The sequence below is a fragment of the Vicugna pacos genome, chromosome 3 (assembly GCF_048564905.1).
Source record: "Vicugna pacos chromosome 3, VicPac4, whole genome shotgun sequence".
Taxonomy (NCBI): domain Eukaryota; kingdom Metazoa; phylum Chordata; class Mammalia; order Artiodactyla; family Camelidae; genus Vicugna; species Vicugna pacos.
The window spans coordinates 118,189,971-118,204,198 of record NC_132989.1 but is presented as its reverse complement, the minus strand read 5'-3'; the positions used below and the strand labels follow the sequence as shown (position 1 = coordinate 118,204,198).

The 14,228-nt window shown below is 39.5% G+C and overlaps 1 long non-coding RNA gene across 2 annotated transcripts; it reads left to right on the top strand.

Annotated features, from left to right (window-relative positions):
- The first annotated feature begins 10,979 nt into the window (after positions 1-10,979).
- On the top strand, positions 10,980-13,058 carry LOC140690090 (uncharacterized). 2 transcript variants are annotated; one of them, XR_012065270.1, is made up of 3 exons: positions 10,980-11,159; positions 11,318-11,490; positions 12,822-13,058. It is a non-coding gene; the product is annotated as an uncharacterized lncRNA (long non-coding RNA). The 2 variants fall into 2 exon arrangements; XR_012065267.1 differs by lacking the exon at positions 10,980-11,159 and having other exon boundaries at positions 11,179-11,490.
- Positions 13,059-14,228: the final 1,170 nt, after the last annotated feature.

The following is a 14,228-nucleotide window of genomic DNA, read 5'->3' as shown; positions in this document are numbered from 1 at the left end:
AATAAAATAAACCGTATCAAAAATTTTATTATAAAAAGAATGAGCATTACAACTAAAGGCAGAGGCAGTCAAATACAACTAAAAAATATCAGAGCCCAGGTGTCTGCTGTCTAAAATAATGCACTTTAAATGCAAGGGCTAAGATACCTTAAGAATACTAAGGTTAAAATTTGAAAAAATATATATAGCTTCTAAATTGTGAGCATAAGAATGCCACTGTGGATATATTTAGTATCAGAAAAATTTAACTTGAAGGCAAAAACTATTACCAGAGGTAAAAAGGGGCATTCCACAATAGTAAATGCACCAAATTATTTTCCCGATGTAACAGCTGTAAATACATACATGCATAACAGCAAGCTCGGGTGGACATGAAGCAAACAGTAATGGAAATGCTGGAGACTATAGCTGATTTACAGTCATAGATGGAAATGTAACACCCTGTGCTCAGCACTTCATAGAATCACTAGACAAACTGCCAGTAAGTATGTAGATACTGAACAACACTGGCAGCCGTCTAGCTTTGAGTGACACACTTAGGACATTGTATCCAATAATGGCCAAATACACATTCTTCTTAAATGTACAGGAAATCATCAAGATAAATCATATATTTGGCCATAAAGTAATTAAAGCATTAACAATAAAATATCTACAATGTTCTCAATAACACATTAGATGAAGAAAAAATCACAGAAGAAATTAAGAAATATTTCAAACAAAATGATAATAATAATAATACAACATATCAAAATTTGTGGGATTCAGCTAGAGCAGTGTTTAGAGGGAAATCTATATATCAAAGTGTTTATGTTAAGGAGAACTGTTTATTATGCTTATTTTTGAAAAGATGAAAAAGTAGGTCAAAGAATGAATCATAACTAAAAAGAAGGAAGTAAATCAGAAATGTAACAGCAGAAATTATTAAAATAGGTAGCAAACCTACAGAAGAATTTGATGAAAGCAAAAGTTTTTTTGAAATTATTATTAAAATGATAAGCATTTAACAAGACAGGTAGAGACATATATAATGAATTAAAATATTATAAATTAGACAGACTGCAGACTGTACAACTATTCAAAAGATAATACAACAAATAATTGTTGCCGATGAATTTTACAACTCAGAAAGCATAGAGATATTTCTTGTACAATATAATTTACTGAAATGGATTCAAGAAGAAATAATCTAAATAATTCTGTATATATATATGAAATTGACTATATAAACTAACATACAAAAAAAACCCCAAGTAAAATTCCTGATTCAAATGGCTTTCTCAGAATTCTTTCAATCACTGAAGAAAGTTATAACACAAATATTTAATATTATTTTTTGTAGGGAATTGGAAAGATGGCCATTAATGTAGATTAAATAGAAAAAAAACCCCTCTATTTGTAGACATTATTATAAACATTTAAAAATCCTAAGGAATGTATATAAACGTTACTTGAACTAATGAATGAATTAAGACACTAGAATACAAGGTCAACAAACAAAAATTACTTATTTCTTTTTGTACTGGCAGTGAATATTTAGAAAGAAAATTAACTATTAGATATGAAATAAATAAGATGCAAGGATATATTGTACAGCACAGAGAATACAGCCAATATTTATAATCAATTTAAATGGAGTATAACATAAAATATTGAAATGCTATGTTGTACACCTGGAATTAATATGATATTGTAAGTCACCTATGCTTTAATAACAAAAGACATAAAATTAGAATGCAATACCGCTTATAGCAGCTTCAGAATATGATATCCTTAGGTCTGTACACTGAAAATTTAAAAATATTATTCAGAGAAAGTAAAGAAGATCTAAATAGACAGAATGACATACCATGTTCATGGATCAGAAAGCTCAATATTTTTAAGATCAAAACCAGTAATTTCTATGACTTTAAAATGAGAATCTCCTCAGAATTTTATGGAAATTTGATTTTAAAAATTTAATGAAAATGCAAATGACTGTTATTAGGAAACAAAACAACAAAAATAGCTTCATGAGTATAAACAGCATTGTCAGATAAATGAGTTGAAGTCTTTTTTTTTTTTGGTACTATGTCCTCAAATTTAATAGATTATGTGTTGTATATATAAAAAGGAAAACTCTAAAAAAATAATAGTAATAGCCAGAACTTTTAAAACATGAAGAACATTATTGGAAGACTTAGACTATTTAATTTCATGACTGAGTATAAAATACTACAATCAAGCGTGACCGGTGTAAGAACAGATGCTTGGGTTAATGAAAGAGAAAAGACAGGCCAGAAATTAACACGCACACGTATGGTCAAACGCATCAGATATTTCAATGAGACAAGAATTTTTTCATTAAACAATGCTGGAGAAGCTCTGTATTCCATTCACACACACACACACACACACACACACACACACACACACACTAAACATCAATTCTTACCTAACACATCCGTATAATCTTTCCACAAAATATAGATTCACATGCATAATCTAAATCAATAAATTTTCTGGTAGAAAACACAAGAAAACTGGATAAATATACATAAAAAATAAAACTCTGTCACACTGATCTTACACCTTACACAAAACAATAATTTGATATGGGTCATAAACCTGAACATAATGTAAAACTATAAAGCTTTTAGATTAAATATATATGATAATATTTTCACAACCTTGAGGTAGGCAAATATTTCTTAGAAAACAAAATAACTAACCACAAAAGAAAAGTAAATTGATAAATTGAACTTCATCAGATTTAAACATTTGTTTTTGTCAGAAGATACTTTTGAAGGAATGAAATATCCAGTCACAAATGCAAAATACTTACAATTCATATACTCATATTATATAATGATGTTTTATAAACCAATTGTGAAAAACAAACAACTCAATTAAATGTAGATATATGACTCAAACATTCCCTTAACAAGAAACATAGATAAAATGTCCAATAAGCTGATAAAACCATGCTCAACATCACACTTTGCGAATGGACCTCTAGTGTATATTCAAGTACTTTGGCATAAGGTTTGGCAACTGCCAATAAAGTTAAACTCACAACTATCCTATGAACCAACAGTTCCATCCTGCTGTATTTACCCAAGAGAAATGAAAGCATGTGTCACCAAAGAACTCGCGCAAGCATGTTTATTTTGGCTTTATGTATAATAATTCAATACTGGAAATAACTCAAGTAATTACCAAAAGGAGAATGGACACAGATTTGCGATATGTACGCAACACTTACAGGTCTTAGTAATGAAAAGTTAAAGCTCTTAATACACATTTCAGTATGGACAGACCTCACAAACTTCACGCTGAGTGAAAGCAGGTGGGTATAACTGAGCACACGCCATATGTTTGCATTCACATCGCGTTTAAGGGCACACAAAGCAAATCCACGTTGACAAATCAGAAACGTGGTTGAATGTGGTGTGTGTGGAGGGCGTGAGAAAAATTCCTGAGGCCGTGGAATTGCTCTAAATCTCAACTAGGGTGTGGGTTAAATGGACCTATGCATTCATAAAAACCATCTAATTGTACACGTACAAACTCCTCATTTTACTCTATGCAAATTTCACCCCAGTAAATAAATGAATTTAATTATTTCTCCATTCTTTCTGTAATCTAGAGCTGTGTATGTATTATGTCACATCTAATTCTTGTAAGATAAAATAATTGATACATAAAAGTGTAGTTTTCTATATTTCAAACTACTTTTCTTCGTGCCTTTTTTTACATCATCGGCCTGTAGAGCTTGGTGAGAAGTTAATCACCATTTTATATGTACATTTTATCAATACAAATTATTTTCTTTGTATCACTTACCTTTCTGAAGTTTGAATTTTACTTTAGCATTGAGATTGCCACTCTGTTTGCTAATATACTTAACTTATTTCTAATTCTTCAACTGTTTTTAGCTTTAGGCTTGTCACCTGTAAACAGATTTTAGTTGAGTTTTTTTTTAATGTGGTTAATTATTTTGTGTTTATTTTCATAACTGATCGTTTTAATTATTACCCTTTCTTATGCTTTAGTTTTATTAGACACTACCTTCTTTGCTGTTTTGGCCTCTAGTGATTTCAAAGGTACAATTTCAACTATTAAATTAAAGGATGCCTACAAGCTAATTTTTTTTTTATTATCAAGATATAGAAGAGTCTCTACTGTTCCTGTAACACTTAAGATGAAAACCCCAGGGCCCCCTCTCTTGGCGACCCTACCTTCTCCCCACTCCTATTTTTTTTAATTTTCAGTGATTTAATAGTTGACTGAATAACTTTAATCGACACATTATATTTATATTTTAATTATTCTTTTCAAGCCTTTATTTGATGTCTACGGATTATAATTTTGAATAGGCTACACTTCTGCTGTTGGACTTGTACTCTAAGCCTGTGTGTCCTAACTTCTGGATTTTAAAATGATTAAATTAATAATACAGATGCTCTCAGTCATGCAGATTAAATATCTAGGGCACTGAATCTGTTTCTTAAATTTTATTAGATTGCTTTTGAGTAGCGGTTATGCAATTCAAATTGCATGTGGATTTTATTTTAGGAGAAAAACAAATGTACTTAGAAGTCACCTATTTCCAAAAATGCACACTGATGTGTAGAAGTTCAGGCCTCACACACGCTCTGCACCAACACGGAGTCACAGGGCAAGCGGCCGCGCCCCTGGGGTGTCGCGTCTCCCCGACAGCACGCGCACCCGACACACCGCAGACCCGCGTCGCCGTGCGCGTGGCGCCCTGCACTGCTGGGGGCAGCGTCCTCACCAACAGGTGGACGTAAGAAGACGTTAAATAGGACACCCGTTTGGGAGAAGGGAGGTGGAATTTTACTAACAAAAATTAACAGCTTAAGAAAAATCCTCCAAATTTACGATATTTAAAAGACGACGGTTGAGGATGAACATGCTTATCTGTTCCCCTCACTTAAGCCAATAGCTTCTCAGTTACATCAGAAATATGTAACCGGAAGCTTCATTTGGGGTCTTGCTTTTTTGTTGCTGTTTCCTTTCCATGTAGCTGCCTGGTGGTTGATTACACCGGGAATATAACTGTATTGTGTTCTGTGGGTCCCTCTGTTGTTTCTGGTAGAATGGGGAGGGTGGGTTCTGATTTTCTAGAAAAGAAATGACACATAAATTACATGTTTGCTAACAGAGCTGATACACTAAGTGTAGTCTTGTCTATGAGTAAAATAAATCACTGAGCATATATCATTAATAAAGACATATGAAACCTTTCACATTATGTCAAATTAGTAGAATTAAGAAGCCTGAGAGAGGGAGGGCGAGCCAATAAAACTGGAATATGCTAAGTGATCATTAGAGGTGGGTGTGATAATTGAAATTTGCTTTGCAGTAATTTCATTAAAAATTCATAACTATTCTGGCCTTTCTCTTCCTCTGTTACAGTGAGACGTTTAACCCTGTCAGGGAAGGATGCTTCGGACGTGTACACATGGTTGATGACAAAGCTGAAAGCAGGAGGCAAGTGACAAATGTCAGGAAAAGGTGTGATGAGCGCCAGCCAAAATGCTTTCTTTGGATCCTGCGTTGCCGTCTTTTCCTGAGGTGTGTGTGTCCCTACCATTCAATTTTAAGCTCCTAGAGAAGCTATTTTTTCTTACTTATAATCTCATAATCCCTTATACAGTGCCTTGTGTAATATTAAATACTTGGCAATTATCCTAGACAGATTAATGCTACAAATTATCTAACCTCTTATGATGATGTATTCATTATTCATTAAATTACATGTGGGAGGAAAATAATTGTTATTACGTCTTCTCCTCTGAAAGTTGCTCTGGGAAATTTGAGGAGCAGACATGCCTTGTAGGAACACCCAGTATATATCCATTTGTACAGTTCCAGGGCATATTCTTCCCCAAAGCTGTCTGATATCAACTCGTGGTCATTATCAACTCATGAATCCATCTTTCAGTACTTTAGGTTTTGCGTACGAGAAGTGATTGATGTTTTGAATTCCTCAAAATCCTATACTTTGGGTTAGGGGAGAGGTCTGTCAAATTTAAACTGCATTTTGCTGAATGCATTTTCCTTTGAAAAATAAGTCCTGTGGGTTTTGAGGACTATTTGACCATGTGTTTTTAATCCGTTTAAAGCCAGCTTGCTTAAATATTTATTTGTAAGAGCTTTTAGATGTCCAAGAAGGCTTAAGAATTTGATTTACCAGTCATTTGAAGCTTTTGTCTCGAGAAAGTTTGTCTCTATTTGTTGAGACAAAACCAATTAGAATCTCTCATGACTGGGATTTCCATAAAGCTTGAACTTCAAAATGTTTTGATACATTCTAAAAATTTTAATATTCATGGTCTTTCTTACCTCAAGGCTTTAAAAGTTAGACTCTAGAGTTTTATAATCACACCATATACTACTAGACACCAATCTATTCAAGTCACCCAAGACACGTACCCTAATGACACTGATGTATTAAAGGAATAACAGTATAAGTACAAATCATGGGAAGTGGAGCTGCATCCATTTGTACCTTTCTTACGTGGGATCTGAAATGTGAAATTCTAGCATTCGACAGGTTGATGCCGCTTATGAAATAACACTTCATACCTCTGGTTACCCTGTTTAGCAAAGACAAAGCAATAATTTATTTGACCCAAATTTGGATTCTACTAATTCCGCTTTCAGCTTCATATGTATTTGCACAAAGGATTTCTAGAGCAGTTGATATCTAAGGGGCATATGGATAAAAGTTGGAGAATTATATTCAATTTTGTCACTGATTTTACTTCCTAAACATCAGTGTATAAACAAACTATCTTAGAAAGTTTCAATAAGTTGGACCAAAAAAATCCAGTACTCCCAAAGCAGAAAATTAATATAGAGTCCTTATAATATTTATTTAGGTTTTTTTTTTTTTTAATCTCTACAAATTGGGAGAAAATGTGCAGAATCCTGTTGGGAAAGAATCATTCTAAGGCTAACCTCCTTCAGGAGCACCATGTAATGAGCTGGAAGAAAATCAAATTACTCTTCAAGCAACCATAGTTAATGTAATTTTCTCAGATCCTAAAAAAATGCCTTCAAGGCCAAGTATGGACTTGGCCGACTATCTTGCAGTCATCTGCTGGTCTTTCAATGCTCCACCTTCATGGAAAACAGAAGCATTGGCCTGTGCTTTTCTTCAGCCTTTATTCTCCCTCAGCTTTCATTGACCTCCTTGTTCTCAGAACCCTTATATTCACGCCTCTACTCATCCAACCATGGAGGGCGTTCTGACCACAGGTACCACTTGCACGGAGCACACGCCACACTCGGAATTCCTCTTGGTTCGTACAGTGTGTTTAGCATAGTTAGTGTCAAGAACGCTGTTCTGTCTACACACTTGGCAGTGGCCGGGTCAGGCCACTGAGTTCAGATCCACATTTCAGAGCATCCTCAGGGACGTTATGTCATCATCTCCTTCCATCTTGCTCAGCGACAGTTCAAATATTCATGGCGTTGTTTCCTGATTAAGAAAATGGAGACCCCCAGGGTGGAGACGTTTGCCCACCCCTGTTTCCTCCCCACTGCTGACCTACATCTGCACCAGCCTTGCCTTCCTTCCGTCAGCTTTTACCCTAGTGAGCGTTCCTCTGCCTGGAAACTGTCCCACCTCCAGTCCTCACTCTTCACTGTGTAACCTTCTCTTCAGGGGGAACCTTTTATTACCCGTGTCCACGTGCTCCCAGGTCGGCCTCGCCTGCATGTCTCTGTCATAACGCTGGCATGCTGTCCCAACATTCCCAGGGTAGAGATCTCTCCTCAATGAGTACCCCTTCGAGAAGACCATGAGCTCCTGACTAAGGAGGGTTATTTCTCACTCAGCTATGTGTCCCTGCAGTGCCAAGCAAGGATGGCCCCGATGCTTATGTCATCACGCGATCTGAGGACAGAAACTTGGTGTTCAGTGAATGAATGAATGAAGGGTGGATCGTCTTGAGGTCAAGGGCAGATTGATGCCCTTACAGTGGGCCATTTCACCTAGCAGGAGGCTTGAGCATCAGAACAGATTGCTGAACACTAATGACTGCATCTCCAGAGTTAAAGATGCCATTTTTTAAAAACACAATGTGTTTATTTATTTACAGCTACACCTGCTTCCTAATTACTTTTCTGCAGGTCACGTTTCTGCATGTGGGACTGCTAACTCTGATGATTTCCTTTGTACGACTTCAACAGCTCGTGACATGTTTTTCTTCTCTCTAGAGCTTCTTTCTGGACCATCTGATCTAACCTCTTGATGAGTTCTCTGCAGTTACCTCAAATTCACACCCTTAGCTTCAGATTCTTCCTTGATTGTCTACCTGCTAAATGCCTCTAACTGGATGGACAGAAAACCTCTAGCTCTCAATCCATCTAGAACACAATGTACGATCTTCTTTGTGAAACCATGCCACTCTTCCCAGTTTCCTGTCTTGGTTAATGATGTCCAACCTTTGAAGATGACTTACTCTGCTTCTTTCTTAGATTCTACAGAAGATCCTGTGCTTTAGAAGACAAGAGCTCCAGCCCTCCTTCTGCTCTGGTAATTCAGGCCTGGGTGTACACACACTTCCAGGACCTGCACTCTGCCCTCTTGCTGTTCTGGCAACCTGGGAATTCTTGGGTCTTGCCCCCACCCCCAAGCACCTGCCAGTTCTTTATACCTTCTTCCCTTTCTGCCTCAAGCTCATCCTCATCTTCTCGTGGCATAATTTTCCTTCAATATTCAGATCAAAGGCTCTATCATCCGAAGAGTCTCAGACAGCTTCACTGCACACAGACGTGTCCTGTCCCTGCTGCGAGAAGACATCTGGCTGTTCCTTTCTAATTAATTTCACAATCGGCTGAGATGCTCTTCTGTCCTGGTTGGCACAGATACGGGACTTTCAGCACTAACCCTGGAGAAGCTCCGGGAAAACTAGGGAGGCTGGTCACTCTATGATGAGCTAATCCTTTTGCCCATAAAATGCTGAGATATTGGACAGATTTTGTTTTCATTGAAGTTACTACTATTGAACACCAAATTAATGTCATGGAGTGGAACAATTGCTTTAATCTACTGCCAATATCTTGCAAACAAAACTGTGCCATTTATAGCATTTAATGCTATTTTAGTGTTTTATGACAGCCCTGCAAGTGATGTTCAAAAGACTTGATATGCCTTGAGAATATTCTATGTGGTTTTCGATCAGTTTTGCTAATACTTACTGATTCCACAAGGATTCCAGAGTTCCCTTGTCCCTCTGATCAAAGAAGCACAGAATTTAGACTCCCTGACAGTCAGCAGTTCATCAGAATTTTCTCACAACCATTTGGACCCTCACTAAATCATTTCTGTAGAAGTAGTTTAATTTTGTGAAAAAGTTCTAGCTCATGTCTAACAGAAGTGAACACATACAAAGCTGTCTGTGGCTATTGTCTCCGCCATAAAGTGACCCCAAAGGTAGCCCTCGTGAGGACGCGATGGAGAAGACGCATGAGGAGCCGGGCAGCCTGGTGGTTAAGGACACAGGTGTGGTCCCTGGAGACTTGGACTTGAGTCCTCGGGACCTGAGTCAGCGCCAAAACGCCTCTAAGTGTGTTATGTCACAGACAACTGTGAGCAGTGCTGTCTGTCCTATGAAGGGGGCTGTGAGGGTTAGAGTAAGTAACTACGGGGGTACCTGGCGGGACCCCTGCCCTGGGGGTGCTCAGCAAGCGGTGGCTGTTACTAGTAACAGCCTTGTCACCTGTCACCTGATTTTCCTTAGACCTGGCGGATGTAAGGTCCTCGAAGGAAGTTTGTGAATGTCTCTAGGACGCATACATATTTGGATCACTTTTTGGTTTGGACAGTTTCACCTTACAGCTGAACTCTTTACATTTGTGTCTCTCGAGAGCACCATAACTCCCTCCACAAAACATAGTTTATCTGTACATGACATTCACTAAGAACACTGAGAGGCTGTGGAGGAAAAGGAGCCTCCTACACTGCTGGTGGGAGTGCAGTTTGGTGCAGCCACTGTGGAGAACAGCATGGAGGTTCCTGAAAAAACTAAAAATAGACTTACCATGTGATCCAGCAATCCCACTCCTGGGCATATATCTGGAGAAAGATGTAATTTGAAAAGACACATGCACCCCAATATTCATAGTGGCACTATTTATAATAGCCAGGATATGGAAACAACACAAATGTCCATCAACAGATGGCTGGATGAACAAGATAAACACTACTTGGCTATGTATACATCTGGCGTATATGTAAACTATATATGTATAACTCAGCCATAAAAAATGTTGTAAAGCCATTTGCAGCAACATAGATGAACCTAGAGTTTATCAAATTAAGTGAAGTAAGTCAAAGAAAGACAAATATCATATGACATTACTTATATGTGGAATCTAGAAATAAATGATACCAATGCTATTTACAAACCAAAAACAGACTCCTGGACATAGAAAACAAACTATGGTTACCAAAGGGGAAAGGGCAGAGAGGGCTAAATTAAGGGTTGGGGATTAACAGATACATGTTACTATATACAAAATAGGTAAACGACAAGGACATACTGCATAGCAGAGGGAACTCTATTAAATTTCTTGTAACAACATAAAATGAAAAAGAATCTGAAAAGAAGAAAAAAGTATCTATATGTAGAACTGAATCACTTTGCTGTACATCTGAAACTAACATTGTAAATCAACTACCCTTCAATAAGAAATTTAAAAAAAAGAACTCGATTTATAAGCGTTGTACAATCATTTTCAAATTATGCCTCTCTTAGTTTCTAATCTATGCTGTACAAATACACAGCTTGAATTACACTTCGAAAAGTATTTTAAAATGTGTAATACAAATCGTATCTGTTTAAGAAGCGCCGCGTAGTGATTTGTCACGCACATGCGCAGCAGGCGCGGACTTCGGGCAGCCCTCGCGTGGTTACGGCGTAACCTCGCGGCGTCCAGCGGGCCCTCCGCCGGCGGTGAGCGCCGCGTTCTGGGCACGGGAAGTCGCGCGTGACTGGAGTTGCTCTTACCAGGCAGGGTTCAAGGACCGACAGGGGTCTAACCTCGGCCTTGGTCTATGGGTTTCAGCTGACTGAGCGGACGACCAAGCGGGCCTTTGGAGCTGCGCGTTAGGAAAAGCCCCAGAAGAAAGCCCGAGCCGCGTGAGCCTCCCCGGGGCCGCGCCGACTCGCACGCGGCGCCAGGCGCGCTGGACCGTTGACACACGTCCGGCCGTCGGTCCTCCCCTCGGGTGGCACTTGGCCCCTGTTTTCTTTGGCGTCGCTCTTGAGATTCGCTTTCCTGTTTCCTTTTTCTCCAGTTATTTGGCTCTTTTTTAACGGCTTGCTGTCTGGGCTGCGTCCTGTTCCCGCGAAGGGAGAATGTGGCCTTTGGGTCATCGGTGGGAACGCTGCTCTCCGGTCTCGCCCCTGACAGGCAGCACAGATGTGGGCTTCGTGCACCCAGAGGAGACAAGCCACCTTGTTGCCGCAGGTGAGGAAAGACCCCGTTTCTGAAGAATTGCAGCTCACAGCGCTAAGCAGGGTCCCGGGGACGTGCGGCGCGAGAAAGGCTGTCCACGCCAGTCTCTGACGGGCCGGCTGGGCGCGAGGTGGTGCTTTCTGTGCCTGTGGCTCTGGGGGAGGGGAGGAGAGTGACAGGAGGAGAGGGAGGGCGGAGGAGGAGAGAGGAATTGCAGAAATAAAAATGAGACCTCTTGGCAAAGTAGAATAGTTTAGGTATAGTCTAGAGCTGGTAATAATGTGCTAAAGTCAGGTATTTCAAGAATGTTAATTATGTGCAATTAAATTCAAAGGAAACATATATTCAAATATTCATTTTGATGTAAGCGTTGGTTTAAAACCGGGACACGGGGGAAGATGGCGAGGACACACAGCTCACCTTGGAGGCAGCTCTCACAAGGCATGTAACAGGTGTGAGCACAGCTTCAGGGGGGGAGACCAGACGGCGTAACTGAGAGGACTCAGGAGGGGAATTTGGGGAAGAACTAACTTTCAGGCGGGTGGCCTTGAAAGTTGCGTTTACATGGCTGAACAACGATGAAAAAATTGCCCCTTCGGTCAGTGGAGATCCGGCCCCCTTGGGCCTCGGACGCTTCACATCGGGAGAGGCCCTTGCACTCCTGGCTCTTTCTGTAGAGGCTGTGTTCCAGGCTGTACGTAGGACACATTGTGCTCCCAGGGGAAGGAAAGGTCAAGGCCGTTTAGAGTGTCTGGTTCCCAAGGGGCTGTTGGCAGTGGCGTCCACGTGTATGACGTAGCTTGAGCTGCTGACATCGTAACTAGTCTGGTCGGGGAGTCCTATGTCCCCGTTACTTTAAGACACATGAAGCCATGTATCCACACATCCAACGTCTTTCTGAGGACACACTCTGCCCTCTTCACACAGCATGTAGGCTACTGAATAGAGCAGGCTTCTTGCTCTGGGGGAGCTTAGATAGATGCGGATACCGGGGACACAAATGTGAGGCGGCAAAGGAGACAGCATCGCCTGATTCAGAACACGCACTTCTGCCCTGCTGAGCGTTTCAGTCCCCTCCCCTCCGCCGTCTCTCTCTCTGTCCCTCCCTGGTGGGAGTGCCCCGGGCTCTGCCGGGCGCCAGCGGCGGTGGAAGCATGCCCTGGGGTGGCAGTGCTTTTGGGCACTTTGTCCCTGATTCACATGGTCTGAGGACCCCCACAGAGGCCCCTGGCAGGGCTCTCAGCCTTACTGGTGCTTCTACCCCCACCCCCCACCACCTCGGCTTTTTTTTTCTTCCTTTGTCTTATTGGTGACATAAGTGTAATTTTGTTTTCCCTTCCAAGGGTCCCATGAAAAGCAAGTGGCAGGTCACACCTGAAAACAGTTAGGGGCAGATTTGGGGAGAAGAATCCAAGCGGACAGAGGATCGGGGCTGATCCACGGGCATCGCGACCTTCACATGGAAGCATCTGAGCTGCAGACAGTGGCCTCCTAAGGCTGTTCTGTGCATTAATTCAGACCAGATAATTTAAGACCTCGGTACAGTGCCTGGCACAAAATAAATGCTCAGTAATCGCTAACTGGTAGTACTGTCTTTATTTAGCCTGTGTGATTTCCTTATCTCCAAATACACTAAAATTATTGCCGCTGACACAGCCTCTGGATAAGGGAATCAACCACGATCATATTTGAAAAAAAGAAAAAAAAGATTTCAACACACAATTGCTTTTCTTCTTAAGTTTATCCCGAAGTTGCTTTTCCATGCTAAAAGTCCCCTTAGGACATTTAAAAAAAAATGTTCCCTTACTTTTAAAAATGATATGTTTTCACTGTGGGAAATACTTTCAAACCTGTTTCTTACTTTTTTTCCTACTGAAAAACCTACTGATTGTCTCTAGTTAGGCCTGGTTATGGGAATTTCTTGAAAAATATTTTAATGGTCACTATTTCAACTCTACCATGTTGATGCTACTAGTCCCTTTTTTTGTATATTTATATTTTTTCAAATTTTATATTAAAATAATGCTACAATAAAATTATTGAATAGAAACCTTTTCTCAATTATATCCATTGAACATATTTCTGGAAATGAAATTACTACTTTCACTTGTAAATCTATACATTTTTTACACGTATAAGTTTCTGGATTCATTGCTAAATTGATTTTAAGAAATGTGCCAATTGTCACTCAGCCCGACGGTCTCTAAAGAGGCAACGTGGCCACGCCTCTCCAGTACCGAGTCTTGCAGTGCTCATGCTTAATTCATTTGACGTGTTGGCATTTTCTTTTTGTTTTATTTTATTACTAGCAATATTAAACTAATTTTATGGTTATCACCGTTTCTCCCACTCTTCTGTGACGCGCATTTTCGTTTCATTTTCTCCATTTTATGTTGGGAGCTGCAGTGACGGTCTTTCAGGTATTTAACAGCTCTTGTATGTTAAGGGTATTTCTACTGTCGTATTTGTTACAGAGACGTCTTCATAATTCCTTCCTTTTAGTTGTATTATAGCTACGTGCAACAATAAAATCAAATGTAGCCTCCTTTTTCTGAGACATGTTACTGTTTTTTTCCATAGAAAATGCTTCCTCATCAAGAGATCAGGTGATTGCTTGACGTTATGTTCATTTAGCTTTTGTGATTTAAGTTTTACAGATTTCTCTGTAATTTAATTAACATTTACTTGGGTTTTAATAAGAGGCAAAGATGTGTTTTATTTAAGCATTTAAAAACCCACAAGTAACTCCT